This window comes from Coregonus clupeaformis, unplaced genomic scaffold (assembly GCF_020615455.1).
Source record: "Coregonus clupeaformis isolate EN_2021a unplaced genomic scaffold, ASM2061545v1 scaf0174, whole genome shotgun sequence".
NCBI lineage: Eukaryota > Metazoa > Chordata > Actinopteri > Salmoniformes > Salmonidae > Coregonus > Coregonus clupeaformis.
This window is the reverse complement of record NW_025533629.1, coordinates 145,901-170,769: the sequence shown is the minus strand read 5'-3', so window position 1 is coordinate 170,769 and position 24,869 is coordinate 145,901. Positions and strand designations below refer to the sequence as shown.

General features: G+C 41.9%; 5 pseudogenes; 2 read left to right on the top strand and 3 right to left on the bottom strand.

Moving 5' to 3' along the window:
• The first annotated feature begins 3,695 nt into the window (after positions 1-3,695).
• On the top strand, positions 3,696-4,436 carry LOC121583572 (annotated as a pseudogene).
• A 1,061-nt stretch (positions 4,437-5,497) lies between these two features.
• Positions 5,498-6,522, top strand: LOC123483967 (annotated as a pseudogene).
• A 1,042-nt stretch (positions 6,523-7,564) lies between these two features.
• On the bottom strand, positions 7,565-8,761 carry LOC121583425 (annotated as a pseudogene).
• Positions 8,762-16,797: 8,036 nt separating this feature from the next.
• On the bottom strand, positions 16,798-17,765 carry LOC123483980 (annotated as a pseudogene).
• A 1,418-nt stretch (positions 17,766-19,183) lies between these two features.
• Positions 19,184-23,265, bottom strand: LOC123483972 (annotated as a pseudogene).
• Positions 23,266-24,869: the final 1,604 nt, after the last annotated feature.

The window sequence follows — 24,869 nt, the reverse complement described above, 5'->3', positions numbered from 1 at the left end:
AAAGCCCATACTAGAAAGGAAGATCCCAGTACAAAGCCCATACTAGAAAGGAAGATCCCAGTACAAAGCTCATACTAGAAAGGAAGGTCCCAGAACAAAGCCTATATTAGAAAGGAAGGTCCCAGAACAAAGCCCATATTAGAAAGGAAGGTCCCAGAACAAAGCCCAACTAGAAAGGAGTAAAATAAGAAAACAGAGATCCGAAGCTCTTTTCATACCTGCTGGTGGAAGCTTCCACCTTATGCCATATAACATAAATCCTATTGGTTACTAGGCCCTGTCAGTCAAAGTATATAGAAGCAAATGTTAATGTCAGTATATAAAATAATATATTACAATTACTTCAAGGTGCTATAGATGGGCCTACATTGTCATCATGGCTTTTATCAATACAATTACACTTTTATTAGTAATGTTTAAGGACCACCTAAAAGTGCTATCAAACTTAGCTTAAAGTGCTGTCAGAATTTAAAATATTGTAATTGTGGTATGAATCATATTGTTACTTACAAGATTGTTCTATAATAAATCTAACATTTTCTATGTCTGGTTAGATCTGTTATGTTCCAGTTATGTATACTGAACACAACTATAAACGCAACATGCAATAATTTTACTGAGTTACAGTTCATATAAGGAAATCTATTCCATTGAAATAAATTAAATATGCCCTAATCTATGGATTTCACATGACTGGGCAGGGGTGCAGCCATGGGTGGGCATAGACTCACCCACTAGGAGCCTAGGCCCAGCCAATCAGAATGAGTTTTTCCCCACAAAGGCCATTATTACAGACAGAAATAGATGATGATCTCAAGCAGGTGAAGAAGCCGGATGTGGAGGTCCTGGGCTGGCGTGGTTACACGTTGTGAGGCCAGTTGGACATACTGCCAAATTCTAAAATGAAGTTGGAGGCAGCTTATGCGTAGAGAAATTAACATTACATCCTCTGGCAACAGCTCTGGTTGACATTTCTGCAGTCAGCATGCCAATTGCATGCTCCTCAAAACTTGACGCATCTGTGGCATTGCGTTGTGTGACAAAAAGTGGCCTTTTATTGTCCCCCAGCACAAGGTGCATCTGTGTAATGATCATGCTGTTTAATCAGCTTCTTGATATGCCACACCTGTCAGGTGGATGGATTATCTTGGCAAAGGAGAAATGCTCACTAACAAATTTGTGCACAAAATTTGAGCTAAATAAGCTTTTTGTGCATATAATTTTAGTCATTTAGCAGACGCTCTTATCCAGAGCGACTTACAGTTAGTGAGTGCATACATTTTCATACTGGCCCCCTGTGGGAAACGAACCCACAACCCTGGCATTGCAAGCGCCATGCTCTACCAACTGAGCTACACGGAACACTAATGGGATTTTTCAGTTCAGCTCATGAAACACTTTACATGTTGCGTTTATATTTTTGTTCAGTGTACAGTATATGCATTTCTGAGTAGAAAAATATTGTATAAGCAAAACCTGTAACAATATCTGTTTGCAGAGTACAAAAATAGATCACATCAAATATCAATAATCTGAATTCAACCAGACAGTGTACAAAAGGCCTACTACTAAAGTAACATAAAAAGTATAATACTTGATTATGTCATTAATGTAGTTTTGTCGCGATACCAGAATTTTGACTTTCGATACTGATACCAAGTTTAGTATTGCGATAATCGAAATACCAAAACGATACCGCAACAACAAAAACGTTTCAAAATGTCTACATTTCCATGTTGCATTATTCAAGTGTTAACAATCAATCAATCAATCAAATGTATTTATAAAGCCCTTTTACATCAGCAGATGTCACAAAGTGCTATACAGAAACCCAGCCTAAAAAACCCCCAAAGAGCAAGCAATGCAGATGTAAAAGCACGATGGCTAGGGAAAAAATCCATAGAAAGGCAGGAACCTAGGAAGAAACCAAGAGAGGAACCAGGCTCTGAGGGGTGGCCAGTCCTCTTCTGGCTGTGCCGGGTGGAGATAGTGCAGATGTAAAAGCACGGTGGCTAGGAAAAAACTCCCTAACGTCTGTGCAGCATGAGAGGTATAGCAAAGAATGAGGAAGTGGACCAGGCTCGTTGCCCTTGGCGGCGGGGCTGCACTGATACAGACTTGATCCTCTCAATCACGTCAGACACGTAACAACAATTCTAGTACCGAACATTATTTTTGTTTTGTTGAGAAAGGGTTTTTCTTTATTTTTACTATTTTCACATTGTAGAATAATAGTGAAGACATCAAAACTATGAAATAACACATATGGAATCATGTAGTAACCAAAAAAGTGTTAAACAAATCAAAATATATTTTATATTTGAGATTCTTCAAATAGCCACCCCTTTGCCTTGATGACAGCTTTGCACAATCTTGGCATTCTCTCAACCAGCTTCATGAGGTAATCACCTGGAATGCATTTCAATTAACAGGTGTGCCTTGTTAAAAGTTAATTTGTGGAATCTATTTCCTTCTTAATGCGTTTGAGCCAATCAGTTGTGTTGTGACAAGGTAGGGTGGGTATACAGAAGATAGCCGTATTTGGTAAAAGACCAAGTCCATATTATGGCAAGAACAGCTCAAATAAGCAAAGAGAAACGACAGTCCATCATTACTTTAAGACATGAAGGTCAGTCAATACGGACAATTCCAAGAACTTTGAAAGTTTCTTCAAATGCAGTCGCAAAAACCATCAAGCGTTATGATGAAACTGGCTCTCATGAGGACCACCACAGGAAAGGAAGACCCAGAGTTACCTCTGCTGCAGAGGATAAGTTCATTAGAGTTTCCAGCCTCAGAAATTGCAGCACAAATAAATGCTCCACGGAGTTCAAGTAACAGACACATCTCAACATCAACTGTTCAGAGGAGACTGTGTGAATCAGGCCTTTGTGGTCGAATTGCTTCAAAGAACCCACTACAAAAGGACACCAATAAGAAGAAGAGAATTGCTTGAGCCAAGAAACACGAGCAATGGACATTAGACCGGTGGAAATTTGTTGTTTAGTCTGATGAGTCCAAATTTGAGATTTCTGGTTCCAAATGATGTGTCTTTGTAAGACGCAGAGTAGGTGAACAGATGTGTGGTTCCCACCGTGAAGCATGGAGGAGGAGGTGTGATGGTGCTTTGCTGGTGATATTGTCTGTGATTTATTTAGAATTCAAGGCACACTTAACCAGCATGGCTACCACAGCATTATGCAGTGATACGCCATCCCATCTGGTTTGCGCTAGTGGGACTATCATTTGTTTTTCAACAGGACAATGACCCAACACACCTCCAGGCTGTGTAAGGGCTATTTGACCAAGTAGGAGAGTGATGGAGTGCTGCATCAGATGACCTGGCCTCCACAATCACTCGACCTCAACCCAATTGAGATGGTTTGGGATGAGTTGGACCGCAGAGTGAAGGAAAAGCAGCCAATAAGTGCTCAGCATATGTGGGAACTCCTTCAAGACTGTTGGAAAAGCATTCCAGGTGAAGCTGGTTGAGAGAATGCCAAGAGTGTGCAAAGCTGTCATCAAGGCAAAGGGTGGCTATTTGAAAAATGACAAATAGAAAATGGAAAAATAAAAAATAAAAACTTGAATGAGTGGGTGTGTCTAGGTACTGTATATGTATTTTGTATTTTTTTATTCCGATTTTTCAGGGTGTGCTGCAGAACCCTCAGCACCCCTACTTCCCACGGTTATGCATGGGCGACTGTGCTGACCTGCACTCCTACTTCAACCGCTGCCAGTACATCAGAGTGGAGAGCGGCTGCTTCATGATCTACGATCGTCCCAACTACATGGGCCACCAGTACTTCCTGAGGAGGGGAGAGTACTCCGACTACCAGCGTATGATGGGCATGAACGACTGTGTCAGGTCCTGCCGCATGATCCCCATGGTATGGAGTTTGATACCAGAACATGAGTAGGCCTGTACACCGGTAATCTTGTGCTATGTATTGGTAATTCTATAAAACGGTACTGGAGTATCACAGGGTTCTTGTCCTGGGCCATTATAGTTCACTATTTGTGTAAATTACCTATCTGACAATTGTAGGTTCTAATCTACATCTAGTTAAATAATGTGTTGATCATCACTCAACAAGCTGCATTTATTCTGGCTATGTTGATGACATGTAGAAATTGGGTTGAGTGACGTGACTCTGTCATTCCTCACAGCACCGTGTCAGCTTCAGAATGTACGAACACCATGACATGGCCGGCCAGATGACGGAGCTGGATGACGACTGCCCCAACTGCATGGACCGCTTCTGCATGTCCGACTTCAACTCCTGCAACGTGATGGATGGCCACTGAATTATGTACGACCAACCCAACTAAAGGGGCAGCAGTACTACCTGAGGACCGGCCAGGATCGTAGATACAGCGACTGGGGAGGCATGAGCCCCAGGATCGGTTCCATCAAGCATCTCATGGACTTCTAATGAAAAGGACCTATTAAGAAAAGGACCTTCAATGACAAACCAATCCTGATCAAGTGTCTCCTGTACGCCTTTTTTCACACAATAAATTGGTATCAGTAATCCTAATGTCCCTGATGGTTTTTCCTAGATGCTTAGGTAGTGCTATTGTTAACTTTCTCAATTACATAATACTGACATGATGCTGCCTCTGTGACTGACTGGCATTCATATCTGGGTCCCCTGCGCACCACAAGAATGTGTTTGCCCACTGAGCTAAAGCCTAGGCTTTAGTTTGTGGAGCTAACGCAAGTCTTCAGGTCTCCGACAAGGTTACTCATCACGTAAGCGTTCACTGACATGCGGTATAACATTGACTTTTATTTTAAATTCCGGATCAGTTTGAAAATTAAGTATTTCCTCTCAAAGTGAATTACCACAGTTTTTTACTTCTTTTTTTCTTACTAATGACATCATGGCAATATTGTTGGCCATTATGTATGTAAACATGATATATGATTACATATATGCATATTCATATGGCCAGAGATTTTGTTTGCCCACAGAACACAGATCTTTAAGTATAGAAAATAACAACGGGGCCAAACAACCGTTCATTACATAATTACGGTAACATCAGCGTTTTCAGAGTGCATCCCTACATCTAGAAATAAGAAACATATTCTGTGGCTCACTTGAAAGTCTCACGGATTCAATCCAAGAAGGGCATTTTATATGCTGATACATATGCATAATTGTGCATAAAAGGACACAATTGAAACGGACCGTGTTGGTGAATGACAATGATATGCTAAATGTCTCATTGATTTGTTTTGCTGATGCTAAGCCCAGCCATGCCCCGGGTCTCCAGTATACAGTAGTGTTTTCTGTCAATAGTGATGAACATGTGAAAACTGGCCAACAACAATAACTCATCACACAGTAAGGCATGGCTATATATAAACAGATTTGTGTGCTAACTCCAGATCATTATTTGAATGACAATACTTTATGCTGCGCAATCACACAGCTGCTTTTATAAAAAGGACAGAGGCACAGAGAGAGTGACCATTGAGTGTCTATCTGCCCCACACACAACCATGACAATGGGAAAGGTAAGCCAGACATCCACTTGCATTCATATTACTATAAGGCAGTTTTATAGTATAACGGGAAAAAACACCAAACATTTACTTTTATCCACCATATAATGATTACGAAATGGAAAAAATATATCAGTAGATGTATGATAAAAAAACTTTTTTTTAAACAATGACCAAATTATGCTTTAAAATGTCTACACTCCCCTTTGCAGATCATCTTCTATGAGGACAGGAACTTCCAGGGTCGGCACCATGAGTGCATGAGCGACTGTGCCGACCTGCACTCCTACTTCAACCGCTGCAACTCCATCAAGGTGGAGAGTGGCATGTTCATGGTCTACGAGGCCCAACTACACTGGCCACCAGTACTTCCTGAGGAGGGGAGAATACAATGACAACCAGCGCATGATTGGCATCAATGACTGTATCAGGTCCTGCCGCATGATCCCCATGGTAAACCCAGTGTAGATGTCTCAAACACAGGGCTACGCTCACATTGCAATGTGTTTTTATAGAAGAGCATCAATTAAAACTTCTTGAACTTGGTAAAGGTGTTCCTCAAGGCTCAGTTTTGGGCCCTACTTCCTTTTGCTATATTGTCTCGTTAATGATTGACCATCATTTTAATCTAAAAACCCCTTTCATCTAAATGTCCTTGTCCTGTAGCACCGCGGCTCCTACAGGATGAGGTTGTACGATCGCCCCGACATGAGTGGCCAGATGCAGGAGCTGAACGACGACTGTCCCAATGTCCAGGACCGCTTCCGCATGTCCGACATCAACTCCTGCAACGTGATGGACGGCCATTGGCTCATGTACGACCAGCCCAACTATAAGGGCAGACAGTACTACCTGAAGCCTGGTGAGTACCGCAGACCCAGCGACTGGGGTGGCCTGAGCCCCAGGATCGGATCCCTCAGAAGAATCACTGAGTCCAACAACTAAAAGTTCTCAATAAATCTGCATGTTCAACCAAACATTATGTGTCTCTTTCTGTCAAACGGTGAACAGGGGCATCTAGATTCATCCACAGAACACAGAGTGATTTGTATTCAATATTGAGTATTACAGTATCATGCTCTTTAATGGCATTGTATAACAATAAATCTACACATATGCATGGTAGAGGAGGCTGGTAGGAGGAGCTATAGGAGGACAGGCTCATTATAATGGCTGGAATGGAATCAATGGAACGGAGTTAAACACATTGTTTCCATGTGTTTGGGACCATTCCATTGATTTCATTCCAGCCATTACAACATGGAAGACGGTTCATAAATACAATGTAAACATTATCAGATGCATATTTTCATGTTGCAATGTTGCAACATAATCAATTCCCTTTCTGTAACTCAAGTTCTTCAATCAATAGTGCTGACTATGAGTTGCCCAGACGTTTCCCTATTGTATCAAGAATGAAAATATTAGCAAATTCTGCTGAGTACAGATGTAGGATCTTAACTTGAGCCAGTTTGGTACAGCAGGAAAATAATCCTGCAGCAACAGGAAATGTGAATTATCATGTGGATTATAATTAATTAACATTTTTGTAGGAGTTGATAAATTTTTCGTAATTTCAAAGTGGAAATGACAAACTTCAGAAGCCTTTTTGAAACCTTAACTACACTACAAGTTTGAAATTTTCTGCGTTGCAGGAAAGTTCTCCTGAAACAGGGTGATCAAATTAAGATCCTACATCTGTAACACATTACACAAATGTGAGTGCAAAGCAAAATATGTAGGGTCTTCACGTCATATAATTCTCAGATTGTCGCAAACAGCCTGTATTCGTGTGAATGGTGCTCTCGTACACAAAAGATGGCAACCAATAAATACAAGCATTTGATGTGAGGTATTTAGGGTAGCAATCTATTCTAGGTCGATTGGTGTTGTTTCACTCCACAGTTTCACTCCGTTTAAACCATGGTAATATGGGTGTTAATTCATGGTAAAAACTTTTTAAAGTTCAACCAACCTAACAGATACATTTGCATATTCATTATGTCCTCTGGGGTTTAAAATACAAAGGCAGGAGAGAAAAAAGGCGGCTAGTGTGGATGGATTTATTTCAACATGATTTCCCACGGTCATTCATTCAACAGTCGTACATTCAGCTTCTTACATAGTAATACGTCTGATGGAGCCCACCCTGGCGCTCATGCTTCCCCCACTCATTGTATCTCCTGTACTCTCCAGGGGTCAGCAGGTACTGGCGCCCCCTGTAGTTGGGGTGCTCATGAAGAGCCAGGAGCCCTCCATCAGGTTGCAGGAGTAGATATCGTTGTAATGGAAGCGCTCGTAGAGGTTGGGGCAGTCGTCCGTCAATTCCATCATCTGTCCTCTGAACTCAGAGCGCTCGAAGATTCTCATACGGTGAGATCCTTGATGCTGTGGAGACAGAGAGGAACGTTATTGGGATGACAATCATGTCTAGCCTAGCTCAGAAAACATTCGTACTATTTAGCAGTAGAATACGTCCAACAGAGTCAGTGGAGGCTGGTGGAGGGAGAAATGGGGAGGATAATGAGCCTGTCCTCCCCATTTCTCCCTCCACCAGCCTCCGCTGCTCAGAGTCCAGCAGTTGATTTCATGGGATCAAACTACAAAGGCCCAAAAGGCCCTGTAATACTTTAGAGTCCCTCCAATACTTCAGAGTTAACGGTATCTCTTTAACCTCTTCCTTAATCTGTCGCTTACCTGGGGGATCATACGGCAGGACCTGACACAGTCATTGAAGCCCATCCAACGCTGGTAGTCGGAGAACTCGCCTTCCTTCAGGAAGTACTGATAGCCCATGTAGCTGGGCCTCTCGTACACCATCCAGTTGCCGCTCTCCACCCTGATGGAGTTGCAGCGGCTGAAGTGGGCATGGAGGTCAGAGCATTCTCCACCGCACTCATAAGAGTGACCCTGGAAGTTCCTGTCTTCATAGAAAATTATCTAAAAACAGATCAGTTTAGGTGTTTTTTTAGTGTAACACCAGATATCTTCCCCAGCAGTGAGCCCCAAGATTTAGAATTATTTAGAATTATTGTACAGACAAAAATTCCTGATAAGAGGCACACATTACCTTTCATTAATCTCATCCCCTTTTATTGATTTTGAATAATCATTCATTCATTATAATAATATTGAATAATCTATGGAGGAATGCAGGGGCACCACATATGCATAGCATAAAAAACAGCCTTACCTTTCCCATTGTGAAGGTCAACTTTGGTCTCACTGGCACTCAGCACGGATCGGGATGTGCTCTCTTTTATAATCCATGGACAAACTGCAGTATTGTCATGTAAATGTTTTGACTTTTAACACGTCAGTGTTTTTTTTTCGGGAGAATGCTGTGAACACTGCAATGTATTTTTGTCTTTGGTGGTCAACAAAGTAAGTATTTTTTCCTTTTCAAGAAAGGCTTCTTATGTTAGGATGATTGTAATCATAAAATGTATTGTAGATGAGTGATCATCTCTTGATGATTAGAACTATGTTGTTTTAGACTAGATTGTGGTTTGATTGGGATACACAATTCTATTTCTATGTGAAGAAATTAAACTGAGTAAGCTGGTATAGAAATGGCAGACCAATCTGAGTAATACATGTGTCCAGTTTTGTGTACCAATCCAGGTTAAAACATTATAGTAGTGGAAATTATGTTTTCCTGCATGTACCCCAACACATTTTATAGAAAACAAAGTACACAGTACATTTTGGGGGAGTTCTTTATTGAACTTTTAGAAATGGAAATCACTCCATGTCACCAATCTTCGTCTTGGCTCTGTGAAACTTAAATCCGTTCTACCTAATTTCTACCAGCATGTTAAATGTGCAACCAGAGGGAAAAAAACTCTAGACCACCTTTACTCCACACACAGAGACGCATACAAAGCTCTCCCTCGCCCTCCATTTGGCAAATCTGACCATAACTCTATCCTCCTGATTCCTGCTTACAAGCAAAAACTAAAGCAGGAAGCACCAGTGACTCGGTCAATAAAGAAGTGGTCAGATGACGCAGAAGCTAAGCTACAGGACTGTTTTGCTAACACAGACTTGAATATGTTCCGGGGAATTTTCCAATGGCATTGAATAAGTGCATCGATGACGTCATCCCCCACAGTGACCGTACGTACATACCCCAACCAGAAGCCATGGATTACAGGCAACATCCGCACTGAGCTAAAGGGTAGAGCTGCCTCTTTTAAGGAGCAGGACTCTAACCCGGACACTTATAAGAAATCCCCCTATGCCCTCCGACGAACCATCAAACAGGCAAAGCGTCAATACAGGACTAAGATTGAACGTACTACACCGGCGCTTTCGTCGGATGTGGCAGGGCTTGCAACCTATTACAGACTACAAAGAGAAGCACAGCCGCGAGCTGCCCAGTGACACAAGCCTACCAGACGAGCTAAATCACTTCTATGCTCGCTCGAGGCAAGCAACACTGAAGCATGCATGAGAGCATCAGCTGTTCCAGACGACTGTGTGATCACGCTCTCCATAGCCGATGTGAGTAAGACCTTTAAACAGGTCAACATTCACAAGGCCGCAGGGCCAGACGGATTACCAGGACGTGTACTCTGAGCATGCGCTGACCAACTGGCAAGTGTCTTCAATAACATTTTCAACCTGTCCCTGACTGAGTCTGTAATACCAACATGTTTCAAGCAATCTCTATTGCACTCCACACTCCCTTTCCCACCTGGACAAAAGGAACACCTACGTGAGAATGCTATTCATTGACTACAGCTCAGCGTTCAACACCATAGTGCCCTCAAAGCTCATCACTAAGTTAAGGACCCCGGACTAAACATCTCCCTCTGCAACTGGATCCTGGACTTCCTGACGGGCCGCCCCCCGTCAGGTAAGGGTAGGTAACAACACATCTGCCACACTGATCCTCAACACGGGGGCCCCTCAGGGGTCCACTCCTGTACTGCCTGTTCACCCATGACTGCATGACCAGGCACGACTCCAACACCATCAAGTTTTCGGACAACACAACAGTGGTAGGCCTGATCACCGACAACGATGAGACAGCCTATAGGGATAACAACCTCTCCCTCAATGTGACCAAGACAAAGGAGATGATTGTGGACTACAGGGAAAAAAAGAGGACTGAGCACACCCCCCATTCTCATCGGCCACGGGGCTGTTGTGGAACAGGTTGAGAGCTTCAAGTTCCTTGGTGTCCACATCACCAATTAACTATCATGGTCCAAACACACCAAGACAGTCGTGAAGAGGGCACGACAAAGCCTATTCCCCCTCAGGAGACTGAAAAGATTTGGCATGGGTCCTCAGATCCTCAAAAAGTTATACAGCTGCACCATCGAGAGCATCCTGACTGGTTGCATCACCGCCTGGTATGGCAACTGCTCGGCCTCCGACCGCAAGGCACTACAGAGCGTAGTGCGTACGGCCCAGTACATCACTAGGGCCAAGCTTCATGCCATCCAGGACCTCTATACTAGGCGGTGTCAGAGGAAGGCCCTCAAAATTCTCAAAGACTCCAGCCACCTTAGTCATAGACTGTTCTCTCTGCTACCGCACGGCAAGTGGTACCGGAGCGCCAAGTCTAGGTCTAAAAAAGGCTTCTCAACAGCTTCTACCCCCAAGCCATAAGACTCCTGAACAGCTAATCATGGCTACCCAGACTATTTGCACTGCCCCCCCCCCCACCCCATCTTTTTACGCTGCTGCTACTCTGTTAATTATTTATGCATAGTCACTTTAACTCTACCCACATGTACATATTACCTCAACTAGCCTGTGCCCCCGCACATTGACTCTGCACCGGTACCCCCCTGTATATAGCCTCCCTACTGTTATTTAATTTGACTTCTGCTCTTTTTTTCTCAACACTTTTTTGTTGTTGTTGTTTTATTTTACTTTTTTATAAAAAAATAATTGCATTGTTGGTTAAGGGCTGTAAGTAAGCATTTCACGGTAATGTCTACACCTGTTGTATTCGGCGCATGTGGCAAATACACTTTGATTTGATTTGATTTGAAGGAAAAATTTGATGGCATGGATTTAACATAAAAACACTGTAAAACATATAATTGAGTCATTTATCCAATGTCAAGTCATTAAAAATGTTTATATATTCAATGTGCCTTGTGTTACTTCCTCAGGTCCTCTACATTGTGACGTTTTCATAAAACCAAAATTGAACAGCCCTGCTCTAATTTAATATGTTTCTGTAATCATATTTTTTATGCATCTCATGCGATGGCCATACTACCCACAATTCTGCTTTAAATGGTGTCCCTGCTATGTGAAATGTTAAACTCAGCAAATAGAGGTATCAAAATAGTTGAAGCATTTGTACATACGTGAGGGAATGCCACTGCAAGGCCGGTTAGGTAAGCAGTAGCTGGTGTTGGCCAATCAACAGCCCTTGCAGGTCTGGGTCAGTGGTCAAGTAAACAACAGCCCTTGCAGATCTGGGTCAGAGGTAAAGTAAACAACAGCCCTTGCAGATCTGGGTCAGAGGTCAAGTAAACAACAGCCCTTGCAGATCTGGGTCAGAACTCAAGTAAACAACAGCCCTTGCAGATCTGGGTCAGTCAAGTAAACAACAGCTCTTGCAGGTCTGGGTCAGTCAAGTAAACAACAGCCCTTGCAGATCTGGGTCAGAGGTCAAGTAAACAACAGCCCTTGCAGATCTGGGTCAGAGGTCAAGTAAACAACAGCCCTTGCAGATCTGGGTCAGAGGTCAAGTAAACAACAGCCCTTGCAGGTCTGGGTCAGAACTCAAGTAAACAACAGCCCTTGCAGATCTGGATCAGAGAGGTAAAGTAAACAACAGCCCTTGCAGATCTGTGTCAGAAGTCAAGCAAACACTGACCAAAACATCTGCTCTATCACTGTTTTCCCCTGCAGAGATGACAACTTTGTCAGGTAAGATCATGCTGTATGCAGATCCAATACTTTTCTAACTTCTGTCGTAGCTCTGTCATGGCCGGCCGCGACCGGGAGACCCATGGGCGGCGCACAATTGGCCCAGTGTTGTCCAGGGTAGGGAGGGAATGGCCGGCAGGGATGTAGCTCAGTTGGTAGAAGCATGGCGTTTGCAATGCCAGGGTTGTGGGTTCGTTTCCCCAGGGCCAGTATGAAAAATAAAAAATAATGTATGCACTCTCACTAACTGTAAGTCGCTCTGGATAAGAGCATCTGCTAAATGACTAAAATGTAAATGTAAATGTATTACAATTGAACTGTTGTTTGTATCCATTATCTTTCTAATCTACATGTTGTATTTAGAGCCATTACAAACTGTCTCCCATGGGGATGTTTGTGTTCATTTAGTGTTGCAGTCGACCTTTTATACGTTGCGTATTTACACCATTCATTGCTATGGGGTCAGCATAATAAACTCTCTGTCTTTTTCGGTTTTGTTGGCTTCAAACCCTCCTATTGTGAGATGTTCTATAGGCTTAATCCCTCAAATGTTGTAATACTAGTATGTGTCTAAACAAAGAAAATAAGTGAAGTTACTAAACGATGGTGAGTGGATAAATAACATGAACATTTAAACGTAAAGATTTATATAATGCATGTTCATTTCCTCTGTTAGTATTACATTTTCTTTAGATCTACAGTAAGTGGCATATTCCAATACAAAATCCAATGCGAAGTTAATTTCTTTGTAGGAAACTATCCTATCTACCCTCAAGAAATGGGGGTTATAAGTAACAAATTAGTTTCTGTGTTTATAAGTCACAAACAACATTCTTTCTAACAAAAGAGTGTATTTGAATCTTTATTAGGTTCTTGAAGAGGCACTTAACCACTATGGAACCTCATATTCATTATCTTCAGCACTAAAACAATCAGTGGAGGCTCCTCAGAGCAGGAAGGGGAGGACCATCCTCCTCAGTGAATTTCATAAAAATATAAATTGATTAAAACACACTATTTTGCAATGAAGGTCTATAGTAGCCTCAACAGCACTCTGTAGGGTAGCACCATGGTGTAGCCGGAGGACAGCTAGCTTCCGTCCTCCTCTGAGTACATTGACTTCAAAACAAAACCTAGGGAGGCTCATGGTTCTCACCCCCCTTCTATAGATTTACACAGTAATTATGACAACTTCCGGAGGACATCCTCCATGCTGCAAGAGCTCTGATAGGTTGAACTGACATGTTGTTCATCCAATCAAAGGATCAGATAATTAATATAGTACTGAAAGCATAAGATACAGCTAGCTAGCACTGCAGTGCATAACATGTGGTGAGTAGTTGACTCAAAGATTGCTACGCAGACGACACACAATTAATTTTCTTCTGATAACCAGGTGGCGAATCGCATCTCTGCATGTCTGGCAGACATATCAGTGTGGATGTCGGATCACCACCTCAAGCTGAACTCCTCGGCAAGACGGAGCTGCTCTTCCTCCCGGGGAAGGACTGCCCGCTCCATGATCTCGCCATCACGGTTGACAACTCCATTGTGTCCTCCTCCCAGAGTGCAAAGAACCTTGGCGTGACCCTGGACAACACCCTGTCGTTCTCCGCTAACATCAAAGCGGTGACCCGATCCTGTAGGTTCATGCTCTACAACATTTGCAGAGTATGACCCTACCTTACACAGAAAGCGGCACAGGTCCTAATCCAGGCACTTGTCATCTCCCGTCTGGATTACTGCAACTCGCTGTTGGCTGGGCTCCCTTCCTGTGCCATTAAACCACTACAACTTATCCAGAACGCTGCAGCCCGTCTGGTGTTCAACCTTCCCAAGTTCTCTCATGTCACCCCGCTCCTCTGCACACTCCACTGGCTTCCAGTTGAGGCTCGCATCTACTGCAAGACCATGGTGCTTACCTACGGAGCTGTGAGGGGAACGGCACCTCCTTACCTTCAGGCTCTGATCAGACCCTACACCCAAACGAGGGCACTACGTTCATCCACCTCTGGCCTGCTAGCTCCCCTACCTCTACGGAAGCACAGTTCCCGCTCAGCCCAGTCAAAGCTATTCGCTGCTCTGGCACCCCAATGGTGGAACAAGCTCCCCCACGACGCCAGGACAGCAGAGTCACTGACCACCTTCCGGAGACACTTGAAACCCTACCTCTTTAAGGAATACCTGGAATAGTATAAAGTAATCCTTCTTCTCCCACCCCCCATAAAAAATACATTTAAAAAAGGTGGTTGTCCCACTGGCTATCATAAGTTGAATGCACCAATTTGTAAGTCGCTCTGGATAAGAGCGTCTGCTAAATTATGTAAAACTCTTGTTTGCAACTGTTGGACTAATGATTACACCCTATATCAGCTAGATGCAGGCAAGAGTGTGCAAGGCGATATTGGATGTGTCACTGTCTGTCCATGTGTCACTGTCTGTCACCTCAAATTTTTCTCTCGACCTGTGTGCACCTACGTTGTAAACTTTAATTTATAGGCTAGGTTGTAGCAACCTCATGATGGGTATAGGGAACATTTTGGTATCATGTAGTAGCCTAAACCTATCACTTTTACATTGAACTGGGTGAATGGAATATGAATGACAGTCATCCAATATGCTGTAATAGAAATAAGGCCATGCTCATGAAAAAAAGTTTTTGTCCTCCCTCATCTTAAACGGCACTGACCGCCACTGATACCAATGTCCACATGCTCTGTAGTCAAAAGCATGAAAAAAAAAAAAAGGTCCTAAGAAAATGACTCTCTATGGAGTCATAATTTTCTACAACTACAATGAGTTCCCAGTTGATCCCACACACCAGTAAGATTGACAGACGTTTGCTTGCCGAGAGTACTTAGCACCTCTGAACAGAGTGTTGGCAGTCAATCTCTTTGTGTTCACACCGAACAGACTTTGAAGCCATCAGTCTTGTTAAAATACTCCAAACTAGAAGGTAGGAGTAGTGTTGCATTCTTAAGCTTAGTTTGGTAATGCTAGTCCCTATGTATTTTGTTTTGTAGGTATCCAATGTTGGCTAATTAGCTAGCTAGCTGCAATAATGTTGCTATTGTTGTAGAATGCCCTTGGTGATACTAGCCAGATGGCCAGAGCTAGATAACTAGCTAGCAAGATGACAAAGAAACAATTTAATTCACTCTCCATAATCCCAACTGTTAGCATGTCATTCGCTAGCTAGCACAACATATTATTTCCTTTTTGTTGTCACTCCTCTCGGCTCCCCCACTTTGTGCTCTCTGATTGGCTCAAAGTCAAGTTGCTCGGCCACTGAGGAGCATTGTGCTTCTACAAGTAGAAGCGGGTAGGTTCGTCGGTACGCAGCAGGTATGTTTTTGGTTCTAGAAAGAGAAGGGACGGCCTCCTACTATGATACGTACCTATCGGCAGTCTATCAGAAGTCAGATTCTCTATGTATTTCGTGCTTTAGGTGTTTGCCTTCTCTCAGCGTCACCACGAAAGTCATATTTTTTCAAATTACAAAAAAAGAAAAAGAACTCTTCATGCACAAGTTTTATGATTTCTAAATAACAAAACTATAAAAAATTAACTAAAGGACAGAACCTGATGTTTATTTTGGTTGGAATATTATGGGACATTGGAGCTAACAACCCCTGGCCATTTGAAAACATGCACTGCTGGAATTTAGGCCTTGGGCCAATTCAATAAGAAACTGGCCTGGCTATATGGAGGCCTTGGACCTGCAGGCCACTGTACACTTCCATGCCAAACTATTAATGAGGAAGGAACCTACTAGTGGCGTCAACTAGTAGAGTTTTGGTTAACTCAGAAAAAGGCTCACAGACATACTGCAAATTATTTCTAATTGTAAAGAAAAAATAGATATGTTTTATTGTCACATACACCAGATAGGTGCAGGGAAATGTGATATTTTACAGGGTCAGCCATAGTAGCATAGCACTGCTGGAGCAAATTAGGGTTAAAAGCCTTACTTGTCCTCTCGGGTACTCAAACCAGCAACCATTTGGTTACCAGCCCAACGCTCTAACCGCTAGGCTACTGATGACCTCTATGTAGAAGAGTTTTCAGTGTTATGAGAGGGAGATGATTTTAGAGTAACTTGAAGCATTACTGTATGTTGACATTGAGTTTGAATATTACATATATATTAAATGTTATCTGGGTATGATTGGTATGGTCTTGTAAGTATACAGATGGTTTGAAGATGAACATATAAATTATGTGGTGGAGAAAATATACCATTGCTGCTGTTTTGGAACCACAAGAAGAATCAGTGATCATCATTTTGTTATAGATTGCATGCAGATTTTCTTGGGAATAGATTGTATGTAACATTATTTTGTATTAAAATATTCAAATTACCTGAAACATTGAGTCAATTGAATTTGAGATGGATGCTTTTATACAAGCCTTTATTACAAACCTAATATTCACGTCAAACAGTGAATTAACAAGAATCCATGATACGCCTCATAGACTGCCATCTCATGTTGCCCATGCTTCCCCCCATGTTGCTGAAGTTTCTGTACTCCCCAGGCCTCAGGTACATCTGCCTGCCTCTGTAGTTGGGCTGCTCATACATGAGCCAGTGGCCGTCCATCACGTTGCAGGACTGGCAGTCGGACATACGGTAACGATCCATCATGTTCTCACAGTCGTCCATCATCTCGTGCATCTGGCCTCCGAAGTTCTCCCTCTCGTAGATCCTCATCCTGAACTGGCCACTGTGCTGTAAGGGGAAACAACCAAAGCCATTAGAATAATTGCAAAATGTTGACAAATATTTTATTATAAAATGTTATTCCAATTATAACTATTTTATCCAATCTAAACTAATACCAGTGATAACAGACACATATCAATTAGTTGTTTATTTACCATGGGGATGTTTCGGCAGGACCTAATGCAGTCGGACATGCCCATACGCTGGTAGTCACCATACTCTCCTCTCCTCACAAAGTACTGGTTTCCCTGGAAGTTGGAGCGGTCGTACACCATGAAGCAGCCGCTCTCCACCTTCTGCAGGAGTTGCACCTGCTCAGGTAGGAGGTCAACTCAGGGCAGTCGGAGCTGGTCTCATAGGAACGGCCCTGGAAGTTCCTGTCCTCGTAGAAGATGATCTGAAGGGCAAAATAAACAACAATATTGACTCCAAACAGTAATACGACAAGTTCAAAATTCAAAATCAACTGCAATTTTGATTGTTTCTTCAGTGGTGCGATGCTGTAGGTTGGCTTACCTTTCCCATGGTCATGGTGACTCTTTGGGTAGCCTATGGATATAGGGTGATACTTGGCCTGAAAGTCTATAGCTTATGCTCCGTCCTTGGGTACTTTTATACCTGGCTTAACATCAAAAGAACCCCCAGCTCCATTGTGAAAAGTACTGAGTTGTCATAATGGGATAGGGGCCCCCTTTACACAGTGGTTCCCAGCTAAATCCTTTATTACTCACCATTGTGTGCATTTGTGAGGTGGGGTCAATTTTTGGATTGTTGCTGTTTGAATGACAGAGAAAAAAGAAAATTCTCTGGTCCAATTATGATAATTTACCTCAAATGGCACCCATCTACTGTATAATATTATTATAAAAACATAACATTATGCACATAATTTAGTGCTGGAAGAAAAATACCTAATATTTGGGAACACATGAGTGATTTGAGAGAGCAAACTCCATGTTATGAGAGGCTGGTAAGATATGGTACTGTGCATTGCCTCTCAATTTAACGCACTGACATGCCCTGTCAGAAAAATCACTGAAAACAACAGTAGATCTTTAGATGTTCAGTGATAAGTGATTGATTGACTGGGAATATGTTTTTTATTTCAAAGTCAAAACAGGCTAAATGAAAGTATTTCCTGTAAATTATTACACATGTCATGTACAGGTAGACAACATTATGGCTGGCTTTGTTTTCAGTTAATCATTGGTGGCAGGTTCACTAACTCCAAAAACTCTAATTCCCTGAGTGAAATGGAAAACCAATTTGCAGTATTGAACATTGATTGGAAATCAGTTCAGTTGATACTTTAATTCTGAATACAAATGTAATCATGAATACAAATTGGTCAACCATTTGTTGCAAGTAATGAAAGCTATTATATATCAGTACTTGAGTTTAGTGGTCTATATAGCCTATTTCTGCTTCAACCACTTCGTCCTTATTGCCAAACAGCCTGGAGTTAGTCCATTATCCATTGTCTGTTGTCCTATCAACACACTCACAGCCATAGTCCATTCCCTTTTCACATACTCTGATTTGGACTCACACTCCAACCGTTCCGTGCTCCAATTTGCATTTCTCAATATTTGCATATATTGAGAAATATCCATTGTTGTCACTGTCACATACTGTAGTTTATCCATTTGAACCTCACCTTGCTATTGAGCCCAACCTTGCTATTAAATCTGACCTTGCTATTGAACGTGACCTTGCTATTGATCCACCTTGCATTCAAATGAACTACCACTTGTAAGGCTTAATGAAGCCTTCATTAGCAATGTGATGCTATATAACATTTAGTAAAAAGGTTACATTTGTCAAAATACCAGATGGAATATCCTTTAACCTCACCCTTTATGTAGTACCACATTGCTTATGGATGATGTGTGAAGCACTTGTGTAGTGCTTATAAAGGCTATGAATGCCCTATAGAGCCATTATAAATTGTAGTTTGTTTAAAGAGTATGTTTATTTTACCCAAATTTGATGTCAAGCAATAGTAAGTGAGTGTTTTAGGCAAGGTGAGCTTGTTATTCCCCTCAGGATCCACTCTCGTTCTCCCCTGGACATGCCTCACTTCCTGATTATGCCAGATATTCACTATTCCTTTAGTCACAGCAATCTAGTCACCCCCATTGGTTGAAATAATTTAGATTGTTTGAGTGTTCTGAGACATTTGAAAATGTGTTTATTAAATTAAAATTGAATGATAAATAGGTTATTGTTTTTGTAGATGTCATCTGTGTAAAAAACGTATTTGTTGATATTTTCTATGAGGCATACATATAATGCCTTATAAGTGTATATATAATGTCTTATAATACAAAGTGTTTTATCATACTCACTATAACATCTCGTAATTGTTCATAAGTAGTTATCCATCCTTATAATACCTATAATATGTTATAAGCCCAGAGAGCATAAAATGCATTATAGCATTGCAAGAATGTGAAAATCTACCAAAGAACACTCATATTTCGCACTAGCTACCTATTAGTGTTATATTTAGGTCAAAGCTTCATTTGACTCGGCTAGCTTGATAATTATCTGTTTAGCATCAGACATGTCTTCAGATAATGCTATTAGCAATCTTCACAGTCAGCTGTCTTCCTAGCAAACAGTTAGCTAACTAGCTAGGTAAGTGTCGGCAGGTGCCTAGCTTTTCCAAATATATGTTGCTAGCTAACGTTAGCTACCTAGTCCTGTTAACTTGGGTAAATACAAGACAGTGGTGGCTAGCAGCTCAGACATTTCTACCTTAGCTAGCTTGTTAGCTAGCTAGCTCGTAGCTAATCACACAATGTTGTGCCATTTGCAAATACCTCATGCCACTAGAAATTTAGCTAGCAAACATTAGCTAGCCACTCACTCAAATAGTCTAATCAAAACGAATCTAAATGTAATCAAATGTATTTGTCACATGCTTCGTAGACAACATAAACACGTGCATGTGACCAATAACATTTGATTTGATTTGATTTGAACTTGTGTGAACTTTGAACTAACAGTGAAATGCTTACATAAGGATGACATAAATGTAAATGTAAATATGGGTCCATTTCCAACAATGCAGAGTTAAAGATAACACAAGCTGTAGCTAGTCTAGTCCATCTACAGCTTCCCCAAATCCAGGGAGCGAGCTAGCTAGCTAGTTTTCTTGGAGCAGGGGTAATGGCCGGTTTTAAATACCAAAAGGCTGATGTTATAAATCATGCTCAGTTCAAATTAATGCTGTTAATTAGTTATATATTTATGTAGCCATCTGTGACAGACCATTTTAGGTAGGGCTATAATGCTTGATGCTTTTTGGGCTCATAATGCATTATAGTAATGTATTTTAAGAAAGCTATAACTACCTACGATAAATTATATCTTATAGTGAGTATTATAAGGCACTATAAGTGTATTATAAAGCATTATACATGCACTTATAAGGAGTTATATATGTATGCCTCTTAGAAATGATTACCACAATATTTTATTTGATAAGTTTGTGGTTTTGTATTATGGTAATGTTACAGTTTTGGCAGATGGAAGTGGGAAGTGGTTTGATAAATATGGCATGCCACTGCGTAGTGTGAAGGCCTGTGACAAGTTGTCACAAGTTCTTAAGAGTTGAATTTGTGAGTGCTATGTGTGAAATGTTCCTCTTTTTATTGTAGCAGCAACATGCTTGATTATGGCTGAGTAAGGACAGTATGATGTGCTGAGCTGAGCTTTCAATGCCCATACGCTGGTAGTCACCATACTCTCCTCTCCTCACAAAGTACTGGTTTCCCTGGAAGTTGGAGCGGTCGTACACCATGAAGCAGCTGCTCTCCACCCTGCAGGAGTTGCACCTGCTTAGGTAGGAGTTCCTCAAAGTAAACAAAAAAATGAATCACTTAAGCGCCTTTGTCTGATTTCCATGCTTCAATTAGAGGACCTTTCCTTTACAAAAAAGTGGCGTAGTCTTATTTCTTATTTTGGCAGAATTCCAGTGTTAAGAGTTAATCTTGTCTAAAACACCCATACACAAGGCAGTGTCAAGTGCCTAGAATAGGGTAGAGGGGGTCAACCAACTGTCTTAAGTTTTTTAAGACTAAATATAATGTTTATAGAATTTGGGGCAAAAAATTGCTGCAAAAAATAAAGGTTTAAAATCTTTATTAAAAAGTCAATGCACCCTTTAAAGGCAGCACATTTAAAAGGCAGCACGCCGGTAATGCGCCTCATGGACTGGAACCTCATTTCATCATTTCCCATTCCCATCTCTCTTGTGTTCCTGTACTCTCCAGGCCTCAGGTAGGTCTGCCTGCCTCTGAATTGGGGCTGCTCGTACATGACCCAGTGGCCGTCCATCACATTGCAGGACTGCATCTCGGACATGCGGTAACGCTCCTGGATGGACTCGCAGTCGTCCATCACCTCGTGCATCTGGCCTCCGAAGTTCTCCCTCTCGTAGATCTTCATCCTGAACTGGCCACTGTGCTGTAAGGGAAAACCACAACAACCAAAACAATTTTGAAAAGAAGATCACACTTTTCATCATCTATTAACTGAACAGGGTGAGTTTGGTTGATAGGATGGCATACAATGCAATATGCATAATCTAAAATGAATGAAAAAGATGAGAACAGCACGTTTAATTCGTCTCTTTTTCATTCATTTAGGACGAGGTATATAGTTGGATCTACACAACCGATGGCGTGGGATGTGTTTTTATGTGGACTTTAGATTACATTTGAGGTGTGAAAACTTTAGACAGACTTCCATTTGGGAGTGTAAAATGGTTGTATGGCATGTATGGTTGTGATCATTGTGGTGTGGTTGTGGATAGTTGTGTTCTGTTGTGCTCTGTCTGCAGAAGTGCTTACCTGGGGGATCATGACGACAAGACCTGATGCAGTCGTTGAAGCCCATCATGTGCTGGTACTCAGGGTACTCTCCCCTCCTCAGGAAGTACTGGTGGCCCATGTAGTTGGGGCGGTCGTACACCATGAACATGCCACTCTCCACCTTGCAGGAGTTGCACCTGTTCAGGTGGGAGGAGAGCTTCGGAGCAGTCGCTGCTGCACTCATAGGAGCAGCCCTGGAAGTTCCTTTCCTCGTAGAAGATGATCTGGAGAAAGAGAAAGTATGCAATGAAAGTCTGGAAATCTAATTGATTTTGAAGTGCAAAACTCATTCATTTGATCCAGTTCAGAAATTATTCGACATCATTTTAATGTGCCTGACAAAATCAAACAATGCAACCATGCTTATAATTATAAGTCATTATAAGTCATCTATAGTTATCATAGTGTTCTGAATCTAAAAACACACATGAAGGATCTATTTTCCATTGGCAATGGGCTCTGATGCATACTAGATTTATAGTTCCAATGTCAGGTGACGTACAGTTCAGCACTGTGCACAGACTTTGATCAGAACCCCACATTACAGTACCTTTCCGTTCATGGTCACAGTTATTTGATTTCTGTTGTTCTCCCTACTGGCGTGCTGCCTTTTATGCTTGATGTAGCTCTAGAAGAATCTACCGCCCAATTGTATAAAACGCTGAGTCAGCTGAGCATCACTGGGCTCGGTACTGTACTATACATCAACGCTAAGCCCACGGCAAAGAGTTATAATTTAGTGCTCTGTAAGGTAAAAGGGTTTAGATTAGGTCCGATTCGTTTTAGATGAATTGTATAGTGTCTTTAAAATATACTCTGAAGGGTGAATAAACTATGTATTTAACTAACTAATGAACTATGGATTTTCATTTAGCTTCAACATGACATTTGTGCAAATGATGTGCTTATAATTAACCATTTGGGAGAAGCACTTAATAGGCTACTTTCAAACAGCATGTTCATGTTCTTTTCATTTGCATTAGGAATAGGTTTGTACACACAATAAACTTTCACTCAAAAACTATCTTTTGGTATTTTGTTAATTAGTCCACTGTTGATACAGTCCCAAAATGTTTTGCATGTCAGCAGTCAAGTTTTCAAGATGTTGGACATTCAAGAACCAAAGTGTCACCGGCCAAATCATCATGATGATGCAAAATGCAGACCAATGTACAAAAGTCCCTTTAAAGTTGCAATATGTAACTTTTTGGGCAACCTGACCAAATTCACATAGAAATGTAAGTTACAGATCTGTCATTCTCATTGAAAGCAAGTCTAAGAAGTGGTAGTTCTGTTCTATGTGCGCTGTTTCTATGCTTCCCGTTCACAAGTTTCGGTTTTGTACACCAGCTTCAAACAGCTGAAAATACAATATGTTTGGTTATGGAAGATCTAATACACAGCGGTTTATAAGGTACAATGATTCTCTACACTATACTTGCTTGTTTTGTCACATAAACTGCAACCAGGAAATGGCGGAGCGATTTCTGCATAGTGCACCTTTAAAGGGTAGGTAAAGTGCAGGTAAAGGTGTGCCTTACAACTTATATTAACCTGTGTGTATTGTATACAGTATTGCATAGTATCAAAATAGTATCAAAAACAATATGGGGGTTGTTTGAATTGCTCCTTGAGTGTATCAGCAAAATAATATTTAAATTCAGTGTTATTTAAGATGTGCATACAAATGTGAAATCTGCAAGTTTTTGTACAGTACATTCAATATAACACCTTATTGAAAGATACTGTGATATTTAGTTTGACGGAAAACACTGTCTCAGGCGCCGCTCCAGAATCTCCCATAATTATTCCTGTCTCAGGCGTCAGCTCCAGAATCTCCCATAAGTGGATCATGATGATCCAAGATGGCGTAGCAGTGCGGTCGTGTACTATGTGTGTCCCCGTGTAAATAGCCAGTTATTTGTATTTTTTTTGTATTTTTCATACATATTTCCCTATCACACTTATCATCCTTCTACTAAATATACTTTCCTGCAACCAGCCTCACTCAATGTGGAACAGATTATATTATTGACTTACCTTTTATCTAGAATCTACAGTTGAAACTAGCTAGCCAGCTAACTAGCTACTTGCTATTAGCCACCGTTAGCGGTTTTCACCCAGAACATCGGATTTTCTGCCGGAATAACTGAATCACTGGACATTAACACCGGATCGCAACTAGCTAGCCGCAACCAAATGGATGTTGCTGTTGGCTAATCACCACTGCCCCCGAGCAAGCCAGTTAGCCTTGAGCTAGCCTCGAGCCAGGCCCATATCCCGGCTATCTACCTCTCTGTCTACCGGACGGGGAGTAGCCAGCTAACTAGCTACTTGCTATTAGCCACCGTTAACGGTTTTTCACCATTGTCCGTGGCCTGCACTACCTACCAGCCAGCTCTGGCCTGGACTATTATCGGCCAGTCTGCACTGTCTGCACAGCGCATTACTCGACCCAGAACATATCGTTTTTCTGCCGGAATCACTGAATCACTGGACCTTTAACTCCGGATCATCGCAACTAGCTAGCTGCAACAAAATGGATGTTGTTGTCGGCTAATCAGCCTTGAGCTAGCCTCGAGTCAGGCCCATCTCCCGGCTATCTACCTCTCTGTCAACCAGACGGGACCTCCTAGAGTCGACACGGAGCCCCGCCTGATCCATCACAACTGGTCTGCCGACGTAATCATCTGTGGTTTCAACAGGCTTCCCGTTGCGGCGACCACGAAGATCCATCTGCTAGCCCCGCCCGCTAGCACACGCAAACAACAGCTGTGCTTCCTGCTAGCCAGTGCTGTAGCACCAATTCGAACTGCTCTCGGACTCACACATTGCTGTTCACTGGACC